This window comes from Hyaena hyaena, unplaced genomic scaffold (assembly GCF_003009895.1).
Source record: "Hyaena hyaena isolate Hyena2069 unplaced genomic scaffold, ASM300989v1 scaffold_249, whole genome shotgun sequence".
In the NCBI taxonomy this organism is placed as follows: domain Eukaryota; kingdom Metazoa; phylum Chordata; class Mammalia; order Carnivora; family Hyaenidae; genus Hyaena; species Hyaena hyaena.
The window spans coordinates 2,317,632-2,324,638 of record NW_024080880.1 but is presented as its reverse complement, the minus strand read 5'-3'; positions in this window follow the sequence as shown (position 1 = coordinate 2,324,638).

Genomic DNA, 7,007 nt, shown 5'->3' with positions numbered 1-7,007 from the left:
TTTTTCTCTCCATTTTTATAGGATTAAATCAGATAATAAGTAATCTTATAGAAGCTCTTAGAAAATTTCATTAGCGGGCTTCAAAAAACCCAAAGCTTGGTAATTCATTTCCCCTTACTGTCTGTTTGGGACCATACATTTTCAAATGCCCCAGCTCATCATTAACTTCACTGCAACTGAGTGATCAAAGGCACTGATGTTTTCCATCTTCTCTGAGCCTGAAAGTTTGCATGTAGTGCTTTGTCTTTCCCTGCAAGTAATATCTTTTAAAGACATGTCTAAGTTAGTGGAACCCTTAATTTCCTCAACAAGTTTATAGTGAAAAATCTGTGAAGATTAATGTTTTGTTTTTACCTTTCTTTTTTTTCTTGTCTCATTCTCTGACATTAAATGACAGCATTCAGGCTATTTCTATATATAATGCAGTTCTTTAAGTCAAATTGCTTTTATTTGTATCATGATTACGAATTATGTTGTACTTCACAAATTATCATCTTTGCTAATCTGTTAACCCTTTTACTTGAATAATACGGCTCTGTATATTAGGCATCTCAATTCTTAGACAAGAAAGTAATTTCTTTATAAGACAGCATAGTGCATTTTTCTATTCAGTTATTTTGTGAAAAATCTCTAGTTTGAGTTCCAAAGGTTACTCTTGTATTCTAAACCTAACACAATTATCAGGAATTATCTATTCATCATATATGAAAGGTGCTTATTTTCAAATAGTTTCACATTCTGAAATCAAAGAGGAAATACACTCAAAACGGAAATACTAGAAAGCCTTTAATTTTAAAAATTAGTTTATCTTTCATTCATCTAGTCATAAAAGAAAATTCTAAGAGAAAAGCAGAATGGCTAAATTGTATTCAAGGAAACAATGATTTAGTTTTTAATGTCTTAAGAGGACTTAATAATAAAAATCTTTGGTTATCTTACAAAATATCAACTCACTAATCAAGAATTTTATAGTTTGAAGATCTGAGAAATGGCATATTGAAAGTAGTTAAAATATCTGGCCATCCACAGTATCAAATACGTGAGGTACACAGTATATGTTAGAGTCTGGTTCTGCATGGGTGAGTGGATTTTGATATCATGGAGTAGGATGAGACCTCACATATTACATTTTTACTATTGTTTTCTCCAGTTATGGTATAAACACCTTGAGGCCAGTGGTCAGATTGTAGGAATTTATCCACCCTCAGGTCACAGTCCTTTGCACATAATAGGGGAGGAAGAAATGATATATTCATGATACTAGTATGGTTAATAAAAATAGAATCATGAAGCACCTTCTTCTTAAAGAAAATGTCAGTATTATTTTGAGAAAATGAAGTGAAGGGAAAAAAGCAAACAGGAGAAAATGAGACAAGATTTAATGAGATATCTCCTGTCAACTTCTGTGCTTATAGGAAACACAAAAACAAAGATCAAAGGATGTGCCATAATCACATTGTTCATCGCTGACAGGAATAGAAGGAAAATATGTCCGTTAAAGGATGATTTTTCAAAGTCTCAGAATGTTTGGAACTTGACTGGGTGTCTTTTCATACTTGAAACTCAAGTTGGAAAAGATTCTGGAGGAGATTAAAAAAATAGTCTAGCAACCCATCAGAGTTTTTCCAGACTTGTTGAAAGATAAGAATTTTGAGCTTGGATTCACATGCTGTGAATACTGGCATTCATTTTATATGACATTCTTCATTACCTTTTTCAAAAACTGCATTTCTGGGAATTAGGCTTGGCTATGTTTACAGAGAGAGGGATGATATTGGATAAAGAATTAAACATAGGATTATAAAACCTGCTTCTCTAGGGCTCATTTTAATACTATGAATGTGATAAAATCATCTTTCTAGATCCCAGCCATGAGTGTGCTTCCCCCCCCCCCTGCCCCCCATAGTGTAGGAGAGTCTAACCAGGTATGTTCCATTTGATTGTCTTCTGGTGTCAAAACGAGTCCAGGAGAAGTGGCAATTATCCACCATTTTTGGCTCAGATATTTCTGTCACTTTATGTCTGGCTTTGTAAGGTCTTTCTGAGACTGAATCTGTAACTTTCCCAAAAGAATACTTGGTTTCTGAAATATTTTTTTTCCTGCATTATAGCTCTGCATTTTAACGGGAGAACTTCTTTACCCTTTTTCTTCCCTTCAGGGGTCTCTCTTCTTATTCACACTTGGCCTCTGTTTGCCCTTCTTCCCTTCTTATAGGGAAAGGGAGGCGGATCTGCATGTGTGGCTCTCCCCACTCACCTTCTACTGTTTGGCATCTGGCTGCCTACTGAGAGCATTAGATGGACTTTCTCCAGGCTATGTAGCAAATGTAGCGGCTACTTTCTGGACCGTTCAAGGAGATCCCGTCATTTACAAGTTTGCTGTGACTAGTTTTGTAAATATAACTTATTCAGAGGTTCATTATTAGGAAACCTATATTTTCCCTAAAGTAAGCCTTATTCTACAAGCCATTGGTGACAAGGCTGACATTATTGATGACCCATCTGACTCCTTTATCTCAGTTGGTTCATGTCTTGGGTGAATAAAGCAGAAGTGTTATTCATTGGACCTCTGAAAATCTTATCATGTATGTAATTATTAATTTTACTAATACAGACTTTAGCTTTTAAGAAGATAAAAACATTAAGCCTAGGGAAAAAAAAAAACAGAAACCCATTAATTGTTCGGCCTTATGAAGTTTTTAATTCTACTTTGCTAAGGTAACCAAGTGATTACAACTCTTAGGGTTTTTTAAAAAATTTAATGAATTCATTTTTATTTTAGAGAGAAAGAGCATGAGCAGGGGAGGGGGCAGAAAGAGAGAGAGAGAGGCAGAGAGAGAAAATCTCAAGCAGGCTCCATTGCGAGATTTGATTCCATAACCCTGGGATCATGACCTGAGCCAAAATCAAGTCAGATGCTCAACTGATTGAGCTACCCAGGCACCCCTACAACTCTTAGGTTTAATTTGACTTCAGCTACATGCTTCTTGGCCTTCAGACTTTGTTATTAAAAACTCAGTTTTATTCAAATCTGTGATAGCTGACATGCTAGATATTTTTCTTCATGCTTACTTCTTAAGAAGGATTAACTGGTCAGAGGAACCCATTTTTAACTCAGCTCTTTTCTAATAATCAAGTTAGATGTGGTATTTAAGTTTTTCTCCATCTCCCCTTTATGCTTTGAGATTGATCAATATTATTGCTATTTCTTGTGTGGGAGAAATTTTGCCAGCTTAGGCATAGATTTGACCTTTAATACCCTACCCCTGTCCCTTATAGGTTAGTTTCGTCTTTCTCAAAATCTTCTAACATCATAACTCATCTTTTTTTTAAGTTTCTTTATTATCTTGAGAGAGAACATGCATGCGAGAGAGCAGGGGAAAGGCAGAGATAGAGGGAAAGACCCCCAAGCAGGCTTCATGCTGTCAGCATAGAGCCCAAAATGGACTCCATCTCACCAACTGTGAGATCGTGACCTGAGCTGAGATCAAGAGTAGGATGCTTAACCAACTGAGTCAACCAGGTACCCCCATAACTCTTCATCTTTGAACCTTACAGCTGATATAAATTTTGTAGTTCATTGATTATTTTTTAAACCACTTATTCTACAGAAAGCAGTGATTTCAGTACTTGGCTTTGGCTAGACTTCTTAAAAGTCTTGTGCTACTTAACATTGAAAAATATGCACTGTAAAAGATTTTGTAAAAATCTACACATAGAGATGCCATTCATCAACTTTTGTCATCTTTGTCTTTGGCTGTGTGTAGATTATCAAACATTAAGTGGGAGAGAGAGCCTGGGTGGCTCAGTTGGTTGAGCATCCTACTCTTGGGTTCAGCTCAGGTCATGATCTCATGGTTTGTGGGTTCAAGTCCTGCATCAGGCTCTGTGCTGACAGTGCAGAGCCTGCTTGAGATTCTCTTTCTCCTTCTTTCTCTGCCCCTCACTTGCTCGTGTTCTCTCTCCCTCTCTCAAAATTAAATAAACTTTTGGGGTACCTGGATGATTCAGTCGGTTAAGCATCCGACTTCAGCTCAGGTTATGATCTTGGGCATAGATCGTGAGTTCAAGCCCCACATCGGGCTCTGTGCTGACAGCTCAAAGCCTGGATCCTGCTTTGGATTCTGTATCTCCCTCTCATATGCTCTTCCCCTGCTCGTCTGCTCATGCTCTCTCTGTCTCTCAAAATTAAATAAATGTTTAAAAAAACTTTTAAAAAGTAAATAAATTTAAGAAATAAATTAAAAAAAAATCATATAACCCCACAGGTTTCATCCAGTACAAATCCATTCTGAGTTTCATCTTGTGAGCAAGAACTATCATTTGCAATTCTTTATTCCTTCAGTTGCTTATCACATTTCTCACATCGGTTCACACATCTTTCCTACTTTTCACGCATCCTGCCTCAGCCTTGCTCCTGTTCAGTGGCTGCTCTCCCCTGTGTTGGGCAGGCTTGGGAGGGCAGCCGCTGTGCTGGCTTTGTTTGTTACTGTTGCTCTAGTGCTTTTAAACACCACCTGCCTTGAATGGAAGCTGAGCCAGGGAACTTTTTTTATTTTCACATCAAAATATTTCTGTATCCTAACTCTGTTTCTTTATAAATTTCTTTCACTTTGGCAGAGAGTAGGTTTCTAAGGCTATTCCTTCTACCCTGCATTTCAATCTTTGATGCTTTTGTGACCTCACTGCTCTCTTTCACATATTCACTCTCCTTTCTCCATTATTTAAAAAACAAAAACAAAACAAAGCGAAACACTTAGGATTTCCCAAAGAGTAAATAAAGTAAAGATGCATTTTATTTCTCTTTTAAACTGTCTTCTGCCCAATCAGGTACTAAAGTTATCCTCCATATGTAACTAAAGTCCTATGCCAAATGCAATGGCTTTTCCATGCCATGTGTCATCCCCTGTACAATAGATGTTAGCAGGCAATTCCTGCATTCTAGGAGTGCTTCCTTTTTGTCCTTTGTGATCTTACACTGCTTTGTTTCTCTTTCCATCCTCCTTTCTTCACTCATCATGGGCATTCTCTCATCCTTTACCTTCCTTAACTCTACATTGTTTTCTTTTAAAACTCACGTTCTTCCCATGATCTTAACTACCATTACTCTCCACATGACTTAAATTCATGCCCTTGACTACTTTATGCCTTTGTTTTGCCTTATGCTTTATGCCTTTGTTTCTAATTGTATAAGACCTAATTTCCATTTCCTTGGTGTTCTATGGATACCTCAATGCAGTAGCCATCAAACAAATCACCCTCTCAAAGAAATCAACCCCCCAAAAAGAAGCAACTCTCTTCCATATATATTTTTCATATAGTCTTATTTATTTCAGTAACACCATTCTTATTAATATCAACATGTTTTATTTATATATCATAAGTTTTTAAAGCATTTTTATATGGACCAACCTGATCTTTGCCAGCAATACTATGTACCCAACAGATATTACTACCTGTAATTGTTATATTTCTTAAAAAAAAGAAGAAAGTCTAGAGGTCTGCCTTTTAATTCAATGTGTCTTTCCTGGTAAATTGCTTTATGCTACAGAAAGAATACCATCTTTAAAGAACCTATATTTTAATAATAGCTTATTTGTATGACTTTATCCTGGTTAGCCATTCTGAGTCTTAGTTTTTAATTACAAAAATAGAAATAAAAATTACTAAATTGTACATCTGGAGTTAATGTAACATTACATGTCAACTATTCAATAATATTTTTAAAAATAAATATGGGAATAAATATAATAATGTTTCATGAGTAAAGGATTAAACATGATGTACACAAGCCATCTGGCACTTTATTTAACCATCCAACAAACATTTATTGAGAACCTGTTATGCATCAGGCAGAATTTTAGGAGCTGAGGGTACAGCAGTAAAAAATATAGACAAAAATCTCTGTCTACTGGAGCTTATGGCCTAGGATACAATGCATTAATTGTAGTTATATTTATTGCCCTCATTATTGCATTGTTCCTTGTCTCCCCCTGACCCCTCACACATAACGCACACAATTATCATTTGCTAAATCCCATCTCTTCTGTTTGATTCCCTCTGACACCTATTCTTCTATATCTGGAATATTATAATTATGTTTAGTATTGTTCCTATTACTGTAATTCCTTACAGTATGGGGTACTTTATAGATGCATATACCTTTATAAATACTCTAATGGCTGGTTTGAACTAGATTTTAAGCCCCCTTAAAGCAGGTACTATGTCTAAATCTCTTCCCAAGGCAATAATTATATATACCTTCAATAAGTGTTATTGAAGATAAATGAAGATTGCTCTATAGTAGAGCTGCTTTTTCTATAACTTATAGGAGCTGACTGTATGCTGTTTTTTTTTTTTAATGTTTTTTATTTATTTCTAGGAGAGAGAGAGAGACAGTGTAAGCAAGGGAGGGTCAGAGAGAGAGGGAGTCACAGACTCTGAAACAGGCTCCAGGCTCTGAGCTGGCAGTCAGCACAGAGCCCGATGTGGGGCTCAAACCCAGGAACCGAGAGATCATGACCTAAGCGAAAGTCGGACGCTTAACCGACTAAGCCACCCAGGCGCCCCTGTATGCTGTGTTTTAATTGCCTCTAATAATTTCAATTGACAGAGACATTACTTAGTCTTAATAAAGATAACTCTTTTTATACAATACCTTAGCAAGTAGTTTGCAATTTATTAAAGTACAGGTAAATGCAAATTCAAATTACCTTAGTTATTTTGTGAAGTTTCTGCACAATTTTTTTAAATTTTCAATTGTTTATATTTGTAAATAAATAAATAATTTCCTAACAGGCATAGCTTCTTTCTCTCTCTCCCCTTTCTCAGACATCTTGGGAAGTTGAAATATACTGTGTTTTTTTTTTTAAAGTTTGTTCATTTTGAGAATGTACTCACATGGGGGAGGAGCAGAGAAGGAGGGAGAGAATTCCAAGCAGGTTCCGTACTGTCAATGTAGGGCCCTAGGCTCACAAAATGTGAGATCATGGCCTGAGCTGAAATTA